The following is a 17,189-nucleotide window of genomic DNA, read 5'->3' as shown; positions in this document are numbered from 1 at the left end:
TTCCATCTCCTCTTTCTGAGAGTTCCACCTCCTCTTTCTGAGAGATCCACCTCCTTGTCCATTGAATAGTATGTGCAGCTGCATAACAAACCCTGGATGAGCACCATCTATTTTTCTACAAAATGACCGCTGGTCTTAAGTAATAGGTATTTAAAAAATAGTTTGATGAACGTTATAAACGGTGTCATTAGGCCACATCTGACTTACGACAACCCTGTAGGAGTTTCAAGGTAAGAAACTCCGGACTTTCTTTGGTGATTTTTTTTTTGTCCAAATAATAACCGGGACCGATCTGACTTGGCTTCTGAGTTGTGATCACCCTCTCTTCCTCTAAGTCAGGTACCGATCTTTTTTTTTTTAAGAGTGAAAAGCTGATGGAGTTCTATCGCCAGAGGTTTTAGCCAGCCAGCTGCAAAGACAAGTCGGACTTCCTTGTCTTGTTCTTCCCTACTGCTGATCCGCAAGCAAAGGGGAAGGATCTTTCTCTTTTTGCCTGCTTGCAGTATTCTCAAAGCTGGGAAAGTGAGCAAATGCCTGAGCTGTGCCGGGTTTAAATCACAGGCCTTGCAGCTCGTGCCCTCTGCTGGCCCCGACATAGACTCCAGATGCCCTCATGAACTCCAAGGCATCTCTCCAACCCCTGTTTTCTGAGCTGCAAAGGAACTCTTGGAGTTGCTGCCCCGATGCTTGGCCTCCCACAGTGCCCTACTGTCTGGTCATAGACCCCAGGCCTCTTCGGGAGGGGGTGCAGTGCTGTGGCAGAGAGGCTGAGCGGTGGAACTCACTTGCTCTCCCTTCCTCCAAATCCACCCTCTTGCAAATAGAGAGTACTCATACAGTGTTGCATAGTTACAGAATTTTTCAGACTTAACACAGGCATTAATGTCGATTATCTGTAAAAATGGGACCTTCCTTCTTTCCCTCCCTCATCTTCCTTCCTTCCTTCCTTCCTTCCTTCCTTCCTTCCTTCCTTCCTTCCTTCCTTCCTTCCTTCCTTCCTTTCCTTCCTTCTTCCTTCCTTCCTTTCCTTCCTCCCTCTCTCCCTCCCTCATCTATTTTCCTTCTTTCCTTCCTTCCTTTCTCCCTCCCTCTCTTCCTTGTCTTCCTTTCTACCTTCCTTCCTCCCTCCCTCTCTACGTCTCCCTCCCTCCCTTTCTTCCTTGTCTTCCTTCCTCCCTCCCTCTCTCCCTCCGTCCCTCCCTCTCTTCCTCATCTTCCTTCCTTCCTCCCTCTCTTCATATCCCTTCCTTCCTCCCTCCCTTCCTTGTCTTCCTTCCTTCCTCCCTTCATCTCCCTTCATTCCTCCCTCTCTTCCTTATCTTTCTTCCTCTCTCCCTCCCTCCCTCCAATTTCCTTCCTCTCTTCTTCTTCTCCAACACCACAATTCAAAGAAATCAGCTATCTTCTTGCCAGCTTTCTTCATTATCCAACTTTCATCCTGGTATATAGTAATGGGGAATACTGTGGCATGAATTACCTTGGTCACACCAGCAACACATCCTCACACTGAAGATCTAACGTTATCAGAGGTAAATGGAGAGCGGTGCTGCTCTCTGTTTTTTTTTGTTGGGTGGGTTGCCCTGTAAAAGAAGCTTCTGCAGGCTTTGGAGAGCAAATCAGGCTGAGAGCAAAGGGAAATTAGCCTCGACAGTGTTCTTGGATGGGGAGGGACGGTGGCTCAGTGGTTGAACATCTGCTTGGTAAGCAGAATGTCCCAGGTTCAATCCCCGGCATCTCCAACTCAAAAGGGTCCAGGCAAGTAGGCGTGAAAAACCTCAGCTTGAGACCCTGGAGAGCTGCTGCCAGTCTGAGTAGACAAGACTGACTTTGATGGACCCAGGGTTTGAGTCAATAGAAGGCAGCTTCATATGTTCATATGATAGGGGAGGGATGGTGGCTCAGTGGTAGAGCACCTGCTTCGTAAGCAGAATGTCCCAGGTTCAATCCCCGGCATCTCCAACTCAAAAGGGTCCAGGCAAGTAGGTGTGAAAAACCTCAGCTTGAGACCCTGGAGAGCCCTGCCAGTCTGAGTAGACAAGACTGACTTTGATGGACCCAGGAGGGTCTGATTCAGTATAAGACAGATTCATATGTTCATATGTCTAAGGGGAGGGACGGTGTCTCAGTGGTAGAGCATCTACTTGGCAAGCAGAAGATCCCAAGTTCAATCCCCAGCATCTCCAACTCAAAAAGGTCCAGGCAAAGTGGCATGAAAAACCTCAGCTTGAGACCCTGGAGAGCCGCTGCCAGTCTCAGTAGACAATACTGACTTTGATGGACCAAACAGACTGACTCAAGCAGAAGTCAGCCTCATGCATCCATGACTCCAAGCTCAGCCCTGTTGTTTGGTTCCATGGCTGAGTCTCAGTGAACTAATATTTGGGGAGGGACGGTGGCTCAGCGGTAGAGCATCTCCTTGGTAAGCAGCAGGTCCAGGTTCAGTCCCCGGCATCTCCAACTAAAAAGGGTCCAGGCAAAGAGGCGTGAAAAACCTCAGCTGGAGACCCTGGAGAGCCATGAATGGGGCTGTGATCAGCGGCAGAGCATCTGCTGGGTAAGCAGAAGGTCCCAGGTTCAATCCCCGGCATCTCCAACTAAAAAGGGTCCAGGCAAGTAGGCATGAAAAACCTCAGCTGGAGACCCTGGAGAGCCGCTGCCAGTCTGAGTAGACAAGACTGCCTTTGATGGACCCAGGGTCTGATTCAGTAGAAGGCAGCTTCATATGTTCATATGATAGGGGAGGGATGGTGGCTCAGTGGTAGAGCATCTGCTTGGGAACCAGAAGGTCCCAGGTTCAATCCCCGGCATCTCCAACTAAAAAGAGTCCAGGCAAGTAGGCGTGAAAAACCTCAGCTTGAGACCCTGGAGAGCCACTGCCAGTCTGAGTAGACAAGACTGATTTGGGGAGGGACAGTGGCTCAGTGGCAGAGCATCTGCTGGGTAAGCAGAAGGTCCCAGGTTCAGTCTCTGGCATCTCCAACTCAAAAGGGTCCAGGCAAGTAGGCATGAAAACCTCAGCTTGAGACCCTGGAGAGTTGCTGCCAGTCTGAGTAGACAAGACTGACTTTGATGGATCCAAGAGGGTCTGGTTCAGTAGAAGACAGCTTCATATGTGGCACGTCCCTTTCTTTCATTACCGGCGCACCTCCTGTGGCTAGCCACCGATGCACTTTTGCAACTTGAATGAAAATGTGTTTCATAAGATGCGGGTTGCACATTTGTATGCATTGATGCATGTGCCACTAAACTTTATTTAAAAAACATGCCCCCGACCCGCAGCACAGCCCCGTGATTTCAAGGTAATTTTTTTTTAAAAATTGTCAGTCGGTTACAAGTGAACCGGGGAGTTCTGGAGGGAGCATCTCCTGATGTTTAAAAGCCCTTTGTTTAAACGGAAGAAAACTGGCTTTTATTGCCGCCGCAAAAGCTAACAGCCCCGAAGCTGGCCTCCCGCTTGCTTCCCCTCTGCTGCCTCCGATTTGGCTAGATTTAAATTTTGTTTGCAGTACCCATTTGGGAGAAGCACAGCAGCTGTGACAGCCCCCCCCCCCTCTCCGCGAGTCTGCCTTTCTTGGCTCTAATGGCCCTTAAATGGAGGGAGAGTAAGATTAAGTGGTTGACGGGTAATGGGAGAGGGGGAGCTCTGGTGCACAGCAGTGCAACCCGAATACATGGCCGAAGAGTGCACATGCCCGAAGAGTGCTCTGCCTCTGGAACTGATGCTGTGGCCGGCATATCAGAACAGAGAGGTTGGAGAGGGGGTGGATTTGACTTCTAGTCACAGCCAACTCATTGAAGCCCTCTTAGGTTTTCAAGGCAAGAGAGGGAGAGAAGGGGATTTGCCATCGTCTGCCTCTAAGTACTGCCTCTGATTAGCTCCTGAGATCTGGTGAGATGGAGCTAGCCTGGGCCATCCAGGTCAGCACAAGAGATGAACAGAGGTGGTTTGCCACTGCTTGCCTCTGCGTAGCAACCCTGGGCTTCCTTGCTACTAATCCGGGCCAACCCAGTTTAGCTTCTGAGATCTGATGAGATCAAGCTAGCCTGGGCCATTCAGGTCAAGGCAGATTAACAGAGGTGGTTTCCAACTTCCTGCCTCTGCGTAGCAACCCTGGGCTTCCTTGTTACTAATCCGGGCCAACCCAGTTTAGCTTCTGAGATCTGATGAGATCAAGCTAGCCTGGGCCATTCAGGTCAAGGCAGATTAACAGAGGTGGTTTCCAACTTCCTGCCTCTGCGTAGCAACCCTGGGCTTCCTTGCTACTAATCCGGGCCAACCCAGTTTAGCTTCTGAGATCTGATGAGATCAAGCTAGCCTGGGCCATTCAGGTCAAGGCAGATTAACAGAGGTGGTTTCCAACTTCCTGCCTCTGCGTAGCAACCCTGGGCTTCCTTGCTACTAATCCGGGCCAACCCAGTTTAGCTTCTGAGATCTGATGAGATCAAGCTAGCCTGGGCCATTCAGGTCAAGGCAGATTAACAGAGGTGGTTTCCAACTTCCTGCCTCTGCGTAGCAACCCTGGGCTTCCTTGCTACTAATCCGGGCCAACCCAGTTTAGCTTCTGAGATCTGATGAGATTGGGCTAACCTGGACCATTTAGTCAAGGCAGATTAACAGAGGCGGTTTAACAGTGTTGAACCAATTCGTTAGCTTTTATTTCTAATATTGCTAAATTTAACCAGTTAACTGTTTCACGATTGATTTCTCTGGCTTTCTCTCATTTATATGTATTGAAGAGGAATAGTTTAGATTTATATTATAAGCTTCAGATTAGTTAAAAGTATATAACAAACATAAGAAGACTGTAGAATTTAATGGTTATAATGGGTAAGATTTTAAGGCTTGCAGGTAGAAAGAATTTGGTATTGCGTCTTGAGGTAGAAATGTAACAGGTATATATACTGCTTCTCTTTATTTCTCTTTGTTTTTTTTATATGGTTTTCTATCTTGTAACCCCTTCCCTATCTTTTGCTTCTGTAATCCTGCATTTCCTAAAAGGTAAAGGTAGTCCCCTGTGCAAGCACCAGTCGTTTCCGACTCTGGGGTGATGTCGCTTTCACAACGTTTTCACGGCAGACTTTTACGGGGTGGTTTGCCCTTGCCTTCCCCAGTCTTTTACACTTTCCCCCCAGCAAGCTGGGGACTCATTTTACCCACCTCGGAAGGATGGAAGGATGAGTCTGTAGTGTATCGAGATAACGATACAACGCAAGAACATAAAACCAGCCAGCGCGACCCTGCGCGGAGCGACCGGGCTGTCCCCGGGCTGCTCAGCGCAGGGCACGAACTCCCAGCCAATCACCAGCTGTGGCGGGAAGTTCAACAGGCCAGGATTGGACTGGCCTGTCTGGAGGGAGGTTCCCGGAGTTGTACATAAGCGGGACCCGGCCCGCGTGTTCTCTCTCTTGTAATGTGCCTCCATTAAAGCATGTTGCCCTACCAACGTCTCCTGTCTCAGTACCTTACAATGGCGACGAGGATGGGATTCTAGCCACGTCGGCTACATCGGAGACAGGGCAACCCACGGGCCACGACCGCCGCCATCGCCACCATGGCAACCCAGAGCGGTACCACCGGTCACATCGAGCCGTTCAACCCCGCGAATCCCGAGGGCTGGGAGTCCTACGCAGAACGGGTTGAATGCTACTTGAGGGCCAATCGAGTCACAGAGGACAGCATGAAGAGGGACATTCTCCTGAGTGTCTGCGGGGCGGCCACGTTCGAGATCGCCAAGGGTCTCTCGGCCCCTGCAAAACTTACCGAGAAGTCCTTCGTTGGGTGGATTCCCGCTGCGTCTTCGTTGGGTGGATTCCCGCGCCATCGTGCAAGCCCCGGCCCCCACCTGCAAAGCGGAGCTACAAAGCTTCTTGGGGGTGCTTATTTGAAGGGCTGTCCTATAGAGGATGGGGTGGAATTGTTTTCTGTGGCCCCAGAAGGTAGGACCAGAACCAGTGGGTTGAAATTAAATCAACAGAGTTTCCGGCTCAACATGAGGAAGAACTTCCTGACTGTTAGAGCGATTCCTCAGTGGAACAGGGTTCCTCGGGAGGTGGTGGGCTCTCCTTCCTTGGAGGTTTTTCAACAGAGGCTAGATGGCCATCTGACATCGATGAAGATCCTGTGAATTTAGGGGGAGGTGTTTGTGAGTTTAGAGCGGTTCCTCAGGGGAACAGGCTTCCTCCTCGGGAGGTGGTGGGCTCTCCTTCCTTGGAGGTTTTGAAACAGAGGCTAGATGGCCATCTGACATCGATGAAGATCCTGTGAATTTAGGGGGAGGTGTTTGTGAGTTTAGAGCGGTTCCTCAGTGGAACAGGCTTCTTCCTTGGGAGGTGGTGGGCTCTCCTTCCTTGGAGGTTTTTCAACAGAGGCTAGATGGCCACCTGACAGCAATGAAGATCCTGTGAATTTAGGGGGAGGTGTCTGTGAGTTTAGAGCGGTTCCTCACTGGAACAGGCTTCCTCCTCGGGAGGTGGTGGGCTCTCCTTCCTTGGATGTTTTTCAACAGAGGCTAGATGGCCATCTGACAGCCATGAAGATCCTGTGAATTTAGGGGGAGGGCTTTGTAAGTTTCCTGCATTGTGCAGGGGGTTGAACTAGATGACCCTGGAGGTCCCTTCCAACTCTGTGATTCTATGATACTAAGATGCCGCAAAATGGCAGTCATAGCTTTTAATTTTGGGCTTATCACGTCTTGACTGACTCTCCCTGCAAGCGAAATGCATTTTCCTCCTTCAGGCACCAGGAAGAGAGTTTAGCGTCACCCAAGCGCTAAGTATTAACAGCGAATAATGGAAGTGCAAAAGAGCATCTTCCCCGGCCCCTCCATCTCTGTCGAGCCGACGCAGAGATGTCGTTCTCCGCTGAAGTCGGCAAAGCCCTTCCGGAGCGGCGCCTTTGACACATCTGTCAGTGCGATTTTGCACTGCGTTCGGCGTGGCCTTTCTCTGGGGCAAACGTTGCCCTCTTCGTCGTCGCGCCACACGTTATCTCGTTTCAGTTCCTCTGCTCTTTGCTCAAGGAAGCTGAGTCTTCTGGGACTTAGCAGATGCCAGAGTCTCTGGCGGAACCACCGTCTTTAGAGAGAAAAAGCAAGTTTTCCTACTGGGTTTTTGTTCTTGGAAGCTTCAGCCGTGGGATTTAACATATAAATGCACAGAAGACATCGACAAGGCCCGGGGTTTCCGACCTTTCTGAGCCTGCGGGCTCCTTTGGAACTTTGGCACAGCATGGTGGGCGCAACCACAAAATGGCTGCAAAAAGAGGCGGAGCCAGGGTCCTTTTCCTAGCAGGAGCTCCTCTGCCTATTGGACCACGCCCCCCCACCGATGTAGCCAATCCTCCAAGAGTTTAGAGGGCTCTTAGCGCAGGGCCTACTGTCAGCTCCAGGAGGATTGGCTACATCAGAAGGGCGTGGCCTAATAGGCTGAGGAGCTCCTGCTAGAAAAAGAGCCCTGGGCGGAGCCAACTGCAGAATGTCGAGGAGCGAGGGTAGGCATAGCTCTAATAGGAACTCTATCGTTTCAAGGGAAAGCTCTCTTTCAGAGATGGCCAGACTGCAGCTCGGAAGCCACATGTGGCTGTTTCACACATATTGTATAGCTCTCAAAGCGCCCCCACCCCACCCGTTGGCTGGCAGCTGCAAGTGGAGGAGTGGGGAAGCAAACCCGGTTCTCCCAGATAAGAGTCTGCTCACTTGACCACTGTGGCTGACCCAAGGCCATTCCAGCAGCTGCAAGTGGAAGAATGGGGAATCAAACCAAGTTCTCCCAGATAAGAGTCCACGCACTTAACCACTATGGCTGACCCATTCCAGCAGCTGCAAGTGAAGGAGTGGGGAATCAAACCCGGTTCTCCCAGATAAGAGAGTACACACACTTAACCACTATGGCTGACCCACAGCCATTCCAGCAGCTGCAAGTGGAAGAGTGGGGAATCAAACCCAGTTCTCCCAGATAAGAGTCTGCACACTTAACCACTATGGCTGATCCAAGGCCATTCCAGCAGCTGCAAGTGGAAGAGTGGGGAATCAAACCCGGTTCTCCCAGATAAGAGTCCGCTCACTTGACCGCTATGGCTGACCCAAGCCCATTCCAGCAGCTGCAAGTGGAGGAGTGGGGAATCACACGCAGTTCTCCCAGATAAGAGTCCATGCACTTAACCACTATGGCTGACCCAAGCCCATTCCAGCAGCTGCAAGTGGAGGAGGAGGGAATCAAACCCAGTTCTCCCAGATAAGAGTACACATACTTAACCACTATGGCTGACCCAAGCCCATTCCAGCAGCTGCAAGTGGAAGAGTGAGGAATCAAACCCAGTTCTCCCAGATAAGAGTCTGCACACTTAACCACTATGGCTGATCCAAGGCCATTCCAGCAGCTGCAAGTGAAAGAGTGGGGAATCAAACCCGGTTCTCCCAGATAAGAGTCTGCACACTTAACCACTATGGCTGATCCAAGGCCATTCCAGCAGCTGCAAGATAATGCATGGAATGGAGAAAGTAGAGAAAGAAGTACTTTTCTCCCTTTCTCACAATACAGGAACTCGTGGGCATTCGATGAAATTGCTGAGCAGACAGGTTAAAACGGATAAAAGGAAGTACTTCTTCACCGAAAGGGTGATTAACATGTGGAATTCACTGCCACAGGAGGTGGTGGCGGCCACAAGTATAGCCACCTTCAAGAGGGGTTTAGATAAAAATATGGAGCACAGGTCCATCAGTGGCTATTAGCCACAGTGTATGTGTGTATATAACATTTTTTGCCACTGTGTGACACAGAGGGTTGGACTTGATGGGCCGTTGGCCTGATCCAACATGGCTTCTCTTATGTTCTTATGTTCTTAAGTGGAAGAGTGGGGAATCAAACCCGGTTCTCCCAGATAAGAGAGCTATGGCTGACCCAAGGCCATTCCAGCAGCTGCAAGTGGAGGAGTGGGGAATCAGACCCGGTTCTTCCCAGATAAGAGTCTGCACACTTAACCACTACACCTAAAGTGGGAGGGAGGAAGGAAGGAGGGAGAGAGGGAAGGAGGAGGAAGGAAGGGAAGGAAGGAGGGAGGAGGAAGGGAAGGAGGGAGGGAAGGAGGGGAGGGAGGAAGACAAATAGATGGGGGAAGGGAGGAGGGAGGGAGAGTCAGAAAGAAAGCAACTTTAACTTCAGATGCATTCTCCAAGCCACCGGCTGACTTGGCTTGGAGAAGTGATTTAAAGAGACAAGTACCTTCTCCAAGCCAGCTGATGGGGTGGTGGGGACTTCGGGGAACCACACAATATGTGTCAAAGAGCCACATGTGGCTCCCAAGCCACAGTTTGGCCAGTCCAGGCAAAACTATGATTTAACTCTAGATCTCCCCCCTCCCCCCGCCGAAATGACAGAGTCAAACAACAAACTGACGTCCAGGAATTTTTTTTGCTAGAAAAAGCCTAGCAGCATCTCATTTGCATATTAGGCCACTCCCACTGACATCCCCATTGTTTCACACAGGGCTTTGTTGTAGAAGAAGCTGAGCAGGAAATCTGTATTTTAGGCCACTCCCGCTGACATTACCATTGTTTCACATAGGGCTTTGTCGCAGAGAAAGCCCATTGGGAACTCATTTCCATATTAGGCCACACCCCAGGAACTCATTTGAATATTAGGCCACAACCCCCACCCGGCACAAAACCACCCGGAACTGCTGAGGTCACTTCTGGACACATGGGGAGTGTCACCAGCGTCTTCAGTTCCTGCCGACATCTCCCCCCTCCAATTTCCTCCCGTCTGTTCCCTTGCTGGCCAGCTAAATGGCGGTGGGAACAACCCACTGACAGCGGCAGGGGGGGGTGGAGCTCTCACTATCTGTGGGGGCTTGGTGAACCTGTGGAAAACTACCCAGATATAGTACATTCTGAGACTTGTAATTTTCTGAGCGCTTTACTCCGACGTGTTAGCAGCGGGCTACCGACTGAGTCCCGTGGGTGTTCTCCGAAACCCGCAGCTGGGAAGGTAAATCTTTTATTAGGACCGGCTTTTTAAAACCCCGCAACTTAACAAGCAAGCTTTCGACTCCCAGAACTCTTTAGTCAGGCGGGATGTTCAATAAAGCACCACGGAAAGATGAAGGCGGAGGAACGGGGGAAGGAAATTGTTCCCCGGGCTGGTAGAAAAGCAGTTTGCAACGGTCTTTGCCTTACAGACTTCCGAACCAGCATAAATCTGCACAGCGGTGGAATTCTAGCAGGAGCATCTTTGCATATTAGGCCACTCCCCCCTGATGTAGCCAATCCTCCAAGAGCTGACAAGGCTCTTTTTTGTTAGCTCTTGGAGGATTGGCTACATCAGGGGTGTGTGGCCTAATATGCAAAGGAGCAACCATTTCCTCTGTAGTCTGGAGATAATTGGTCATTCCAGAAGATCTCCAGGCCCCGCTGTGATGCTGGAAACAGTCGGTATGGCTGTTATTTTGGGATGTATTCTGGCAACAGTGACGCAGCAGCCTGCAATGCAAAACAAGACTGCCCGTTATAGTCTAAGACAGGGGTGTCAAACATGCAGCCAGGAGGCCGAATCAGGCCCCCGGGCAACTGGCTGTCATCTGCTTCCTTCTCCCTCTCTCTTGCTTCCTTCTGCATCACAGCTTGCTCTGCCAGGCTGGCTCAGTTGCACAGGAGCTACAGAGCAAAGCCTCTGTTTTCTTTATTGGCTGAGGCGCCGCCCTTGGGGAGGAAGGGATAGCGTGCTTTGCCGGGCTCTCTCAATCACACAGCAGAGTTACTGAACCAAGCCTCTCTTTCTTCTGTTGGCTGAGGCTCCTCCCCCTCCTGGTCCCCTGGGGAAGGAAGGAAAGAGCCAGAACTTCCTTTGCTCAGTTCCCTGGATCCCATGGGAGAAATACAAAGACACCACCTTTAAGACCAACAAGTGCTAATGTTTTAAGCATGTTTTTATTTTGAGGTTTGTTTGTTTTTTTTAAAAAAGACCTTTAATTGTGTTTGCCTTTATAAAGTTTATATCTCCGCTACCTGGCATTGCATTTTACGAAACACATAGTCCGGTCCAACAAAGTCTCATTTATGTCAGATCTGGCCCTCATAAGAAATGAGTTCGACTTCCGTGGTCTAGCAGATGTTGAGTGGACTGGATATTTGGGAGCTCTTCCTAGTATTCAAACGGTTGGCCTTTTGTCCGCTGCACAGGGCCGGCTTGTCCACTAGGCAAACTAGGTGGTTGCCTAGGGTGTCAGGGGGTGGGGTTGCCCAATTGGGCTTCTCCCCCCCCCCCGGTGCCCATGACAAACGCCTATTTAGCCTGCCTCCCTTCCTCCTCCCCACCACTGTTGCCACCCTCCCTTCCTTCGCAGCACTGCAAGCCAGCGCTGCACTCTGTCGCTGCTCCCCCTGCACCGCGGTTGGTCCTTACTGACTTCGATGCGGCTGGCACTGTCACGTTCTCAGGGCGCAGGCAGGCGGGAGTCCAAAGCCAGTCTAAGGTCAAAGTCCGGGAAGTCAAGCAGGGAGCCAAGTCACCAAAGCAAAATCGCAAACCGGAATCAGAAGTCAGTGTCCAAAAGCCAAAGGGTCAGGGTGCAAGGATTTCAAGCAGGTCAGGGTCTGGAACCAGGAAGGGGCATGAATGCAAGCTGGAGAATCGACTTGTTGCTTCCACGAGGTTACCAAATCCTGGGTGGGAGTTATATGGGAGCCTCCATCAGCCTGCTCCCTGGGTGGCAGCGACTCTGCTAGAACTCAGGGCTGAGAGAGCTGAAGCATCGGGGTGCCTCATGTCTTTGCTCTGAAAGTTCTTTCCGGAGCCTGCTTCGAACTCTTGAGATGGGCTGCAGGGAGGGGGGAGCTTGGAGGAGATTGATTGTCAACAACCAGCGCTGGTGCCTGGAATGTGGGGAGAGTGATTGATGGGCCAGCTGTTGGTTGTTCGGCTGAGGAACTGGCTGGCAACTCTTCCAGGTCTGTTAACCCTTCCAGCTCCCCCTTGTCAGAGCTCATGACAAGCACAGCTTCTAATCCTGGGGTGGCAAACCTCCGTCCCGAGGGCCATATGTAGCCCTTGAGGTCAGTTGGTGTGGCCCTCAGTGATTGCTGGGCCAAACTGAGCCATGTGGCAGCCTCCCTGGGGCCTGGCTGGCCAGTGAAGATTGTGGGGCCCAGCTGTGCTGTGCAGCAGCCTCCCCAGGGCCCAGATGTACTGTGCGGCAGCCTCCCCGGGGCCTGGCTGGCTGGCCAGAATTGCTGCAGGGCCTGGAAAAGTTACTGTCACCGTTCAGTTTGCACTTGACTATCCCAGAGGGAAGCAGGGGGAGTGAAGTCTCCTCTCGTGGGCTTTTCAAAGGATAAGATACCGCGCCGGCCACATCGAAGCCAGTCAGGACCAGCTGTGGTGCGGAGGGGTGGTGGTGCGCCGGAGCGCAGCGCTGCCTTGCAGTGCTGTGAAGGGAAGGAGGGTGAGGCAAGGACCAGCGGTGGGTGGGGCAAGGACCAGCCTCAGCGGGGGGGTGGGACAGAAGGGAAGGGGGGCAGTGGGGGTGGCGGGGGGGGTGGTGGGCAGGGAGCCCGCCTGGAGCGCCATGCGCCCACGGGGCGGTGCTGCCGCTGCAGCAAGATTTGTCAGCAGCGACAGATACTTTACAGCTAGTTCTTCGGGTCAGGTTGTTTCCCCAGTTATTTTCTAGAGCCCCCGAGAAGTAAATGGACTGCTATTATTGTACAAACACCGGGCCCGTTCTTCTTAGCTTTCTCGGCCAACTGCTCGATCGCTTCGCCACTTTGCATTCCTCCCCTGGCACCGCCGTGCCTCCCGGGAAAGAAAGCGTGCTTTGCCCTCTGTTGATATAGGTGCATTTTTTCGCAATTACTTTAATCAACCCCAACAATCGGGTTGTTGTTGCATTATTTAATAACAGGGTTCGAAGGGAGGAACCGGAGCCGTTTGACGCTCCGTTGTTGTTTTCTGGTGAACAAGAGACATCAAACTAATTTATTCCCGAAATATAATAGCCTGCTTTCTGGAGGATTCATATGTTGTGATGTTTGGGTTGGTGCGTGCGTCGCGCGAGTGTGTTTTAATTACAAGCGGGGAGTCCTTTGAAGCCGCTTGACAAAGAGACGCTGCTTCTCTGCTTTATCTCCTCCTAGCCCCGGCTTGCGCTTAACCCCGGCTTGTTGCTTGGCTTTTGTCTCACCTGTGAGCAGGCCTGATAATTAAAAACGCCCCTCGTTTTGTAAGAAGGAAGGCAGCGGGCAGGAGAGCTCAACGCAGGGTAGCTGAGAAATCCCTCAAATGTGCTTTGGAGAGGAAAGGAAAGGTCCCCTGTGCAAGCGCCAGTCGTTTCCGACTCTGGGGTGACGTTGCTTTCGCGTTTTCATGGCAGACCTTTTTAGGGGGTGGTTTGCCATTGCCTTCCCCGGTCATCTACACTTTCCCCCCAGCAAGCTGGGGACTCCTTTGACCGACCTCGGAAGGATGGAAGGCTGAGTCAACCTTGGGCCGGCTACCTGAACCAGCTTTCGCTGGGATAGAACTCAGGTCGTGAGCACAGAGTTCAGATCACAGTACTGCAGTACTGCTGCTTTACCAGTGGCAAAGGAAAAGGAAAGGTCCCCTGTGCAAGCACCAGTCGTTTCCGACTCTGGGGTGACGTTGCTTTCACAACGTTTTCACGGCAGACTTTTGATGGGGTGGTTAGCCATTGCCTTCCCCGGTCATCTACGCTTTCCACCCCTAGCAAGCTGGGGACTCCTTTGACCGACCTCGGAAGGATGGAAGGCTGAGTCAACCTCGAGCCGGCTACCTGAACCAGCTTCTGCTGCGATAGAACTCAGGTCGTGAGCAGAGTTCAGATCACAGTACTGTAGTACTGGTGCTTTATCACTCTGCTCCACGGGACAGAGAAGATTGGAGAAGGCAGCCTCTAAAGAGATGGGAAAGGTGGGCAGGTTTATTGGTTTGCTTTTGGACTAGGGTGGCCAATCCCCAGGAGGGGGCAGGGGATCCCCCGGTTTGGAGGCCTTCCCTCCTGCTTCAGGGTCATCAGAAAGCAGGGGGAGGGAGGGGCAGGGAAAATATCTGTTGGCACTCTATTATTTCCTATGGAGACTGATTCCCTTAGGGTTTAATGGAAAATTGAGCCATGGGTATCTGCAGCTCTGGGGAGAGGGCTGTTTTTTGAGTTAGAGGCGCCAAATTTTCAGAAGAGCATCTGGTGTCTCTCCTTAAAAAATCCCCCAAGTTTCAAAAAGATTGAACCAGGGGGTCCAGTTCTATGAGCCACAAAAGAAGTTGCCCCTGTCTTTCATTATTCCAAATGGAGGGGAAAGCATTTAAAAGTAGTGTGGTCCCTTTCAATGAGGAGAGCCAGTTTGGTGTAGCGGTTAAGTGTGCAGACTCTTATCTGGGAGAACCGGGTTTGATTCCCCACTCCTCCACTTGCACCTTCTGGAATGGCCTTGGGTCAGCCATAGCTCTCGCAGGAGTTGTCCTTGAAAGGGCAGCTGCTGTGAGAGCCCTCTCCAGCCCCACCCACCTCACAGGGTTTGATTCCCCACTCCTCCACTTGCAGCTGCTGGAATGGCCTTGGGTCAGCCATAGCTCTGGCAGAGGTTGTCCTTGAAAGGGCAGCTGCTGTGAGAGCCCTCTCCAGCCCCACCCACCTCACAGGGTGTCTGTTGTGGGGGAGGAAGGGAAAGGAGATTGTGAGCCGCTCTGAGACTCTTTGGAGTGAAGGGCGGGATATAAATCCAATATCTTCATCTACCTCACAGGGTGTCTGTTGTGGGGGAGGAAGGGAAAGGAGATTGTGAGCCGCTCTGAGACTCTTCGGAATGGAGGGCGGGATATAAATCCAATATCTTCATCTACCTCACAGGGTGTCTGTTGTGGGGGAGGAAGGGAAAGGAGATTGTGAGCTGCTCTGAGACTCTTCGGAGTGGATGGCGGGATATAAATCCAATATCTTCATCTACCTCACAGGATGTCTGTTGTGGGGGAGGAAGGGAAAGGAGACTGTGAGCCGCTCTGAGACTCTTTGGAGTGGATGGCGGGATATAAATCCAATATCTTCATCTACCTCACAGGGTGTCTGTTGTGGGGGAGGAAGGGAAAGGAGATTGTGAGCTGCTCTGAGACTCTTTGGAGTGGAGGGCGGGATATAAATCCAATATCTTCATCTTCTTCAATGTGATGGCCAGAACTCCCTTTGGAGTTCAGTTGTGCTTGTCACACCCTTGTTCCCGGCTCCGCCCCCAAAGTCTCCCGGCTCCACCCCCAAAGCCCCCAGATATTTCTTGAGTTGGACCTGGCAACCCTATTTGGAAACGAGATTTAAGGAGGAAATGCAGGATATGTTAAGGAACAGAATGGCTCTTTGGAGTCTGGAAAAAACTTTTGTGAGGGGGGGAAATCCAAACCCAAACCTTACCAGTCGCATAGCTGTTCCTGATTTTCAAGGACAAAACGAATGCGGAAGCTGAAACTGGATGTGGGTTTAATTGGCGGAATGTTGGAAGCAGCGACTGGTCCTCCTGACCTACACGACCCAGGTTAGCCTGGAATTGGAAGCTAAGCAGAGATGTTTAGAGCGGATCCTCAGTGGAACAGGCTTCCTCCTCGGGAGGGGGTGGGCTCTCCTTCTTTGGAGGTTTCTCAACAGAGGCTGGATGGCCCTCTGACAGCAATGAGGATCCTATGGTGAGGGGTCTGGAGACCAAGTCCTATGAGGAATGGTTGAAGGAGCTGGGCAGGTTTAGCCTGGAGAGGAGGCGGCTGAGAGGTGAGAGGATCACCATCTTCAAGTCCTTGAAGGGCTGTCCTATAGAGGATGGGGTGGAATTGTTTTCTGTGGCCCCGGAAGGCAGGACCAGAACAAATGGGTTGAAATTAAATCAGAAGAGTTTACGGCTTTACCTTTATGTGTGTGTGTGTGTGTATGTATGTATGTATATGTGTAATTATATGTGTATGTATATATATGTGCGAAGAGCCCCGTGGCAGGGAGTGGTAAAGCTGCAGTACTGCAGTCCTAAGCTCTGCTCACGACCTGAGTTCGATTCCAGCAGAAGCTCGGTTCAGGTAGCTGGCCCGAGGTTGACTCAGCCTTCCATCCTTCTGAGGCTGGTGAAAGGAGTACCCAGTCTTGCTGGGGGGAAAGCGTAGATGACTGGGGAAGGCAGTAGATGACTGCGGAAGGCAGTAGAGGACTGGGGAAGGCAAGGGCAAACCACCCTGTAAAAAGACTGCCGTGAAAACATTATGAAAACGTCACCCCAGAGTCGGAAACGACTGGTGCTTGGGCAGGGCACTATCTTTACCTTTCTTTTTCTTTTTTTAAGCAATTCTTCTCCAGGCTTGTTTGACCTGGAATCCTGGACTTTTTTTTTTGCCATCTTCTGGGCATGGAGCAGGGGTCACTGGGGGTTGTATGTGTGGGTGGGAGAGGTATTTGTGAATTCCCTGCGTTGTGCATAGGGTTGCCAAGTCCAGTTCAAGAAATATCTGGGCACTTTGGGGGTGGAACCAGGAGACATTGGGGGTAGAGCTTGAGCAAGGTTGTGAACTCCAAAGGGAGTTCTGGCCATCATATTTAAAGGGACTGCACACCTTTCAGATGCCTTCCCTCCGTTGGAAATAATAAAGAATAGGGGCACTTTTGGGGGGGGCTCATAGAATTTGATCCCCTGTTCCAATACTTTTGAAACTTGGGTGGTATTTTGGAGAGAGGCGCTGGATGCTACGCTGAAAACTTGGTGCCTCTACCTCAAAAAACAGCGACTGCAGAGCCCCAGATACCAACAGATCAATTCTCAATTATACCCTATGGGGCTTGGTCTCCATAGGGAGTAATGGAGTATAATCCAGGTCTAACCCTTACATATGAAGCTGCCTATACTGAGACCCTGGGTCCATCGAAGTCAGTATTGTCTTCTCAGACTGGCAGCAGCTCTCCAGGGTCTCAAGCTGAGGTTTTTCATGCCTATTTGCCTGGACCCTTTTTTGGAGATGCCAGGGATTGAACCTGGGACCTTCTGCTTACCAAGCAGATGCTCTACCACTGAGCCACCGTCCCTCCCCTTCTCAGCTTCCAAGATTGGCCTGGCCTGGGCCATCCAGGTCAAGGCAAGAAACACAGCGGTGGTCTGTCATTGTCTGCCTCTGCGCAACAACCTTGGAAGCTGAGAAGGGTTAGACCTGGATTATACGTG

The 17,189-nt window shown here is 51.5% G+C and overlaps 1 protein-coding gene and 1 non-coding gene across 2 annotated transcripts in view; both read left to right on the top strand.

Annotated features, from left to right (window-relative positions):
• PDE4A (phosphodiesterase 4A) overlaps positions 1 to 17,189 on the top strand; it is a 593,319-nt gene that overhangs the window by 205,766 nt on the left and 370,364 nt on the right. The window lies entirely within an intron of this gene.
• Positions 1,885 to 1,959, top strand: TRNAT-CGU (transfer RNA threonine (anticodon CGU)). Its single transcript has one exon. It is a non-coding gene; the product is annotated as a tRNA-Thr (tRNA).

Source organism: Heteronotia binoei, chromosome 13 (genome assembly GCF_032191835.1).
Source record: "Heteronotia binoei isolate CCM8104 ecotype False Entrance Well chromosome 13, APGP_CSIRO_Hbin_v1, whole genome shotgun sequence".
NCBI lineage: Eukaryota > Metazoa > Chordata > Lepidosauria > Squamata > Gekkonidae > Heteronotia > Heteronotia binoei.
This window is presented reverse-complemented; position numbering and strand designations above follow the sequence as displayed.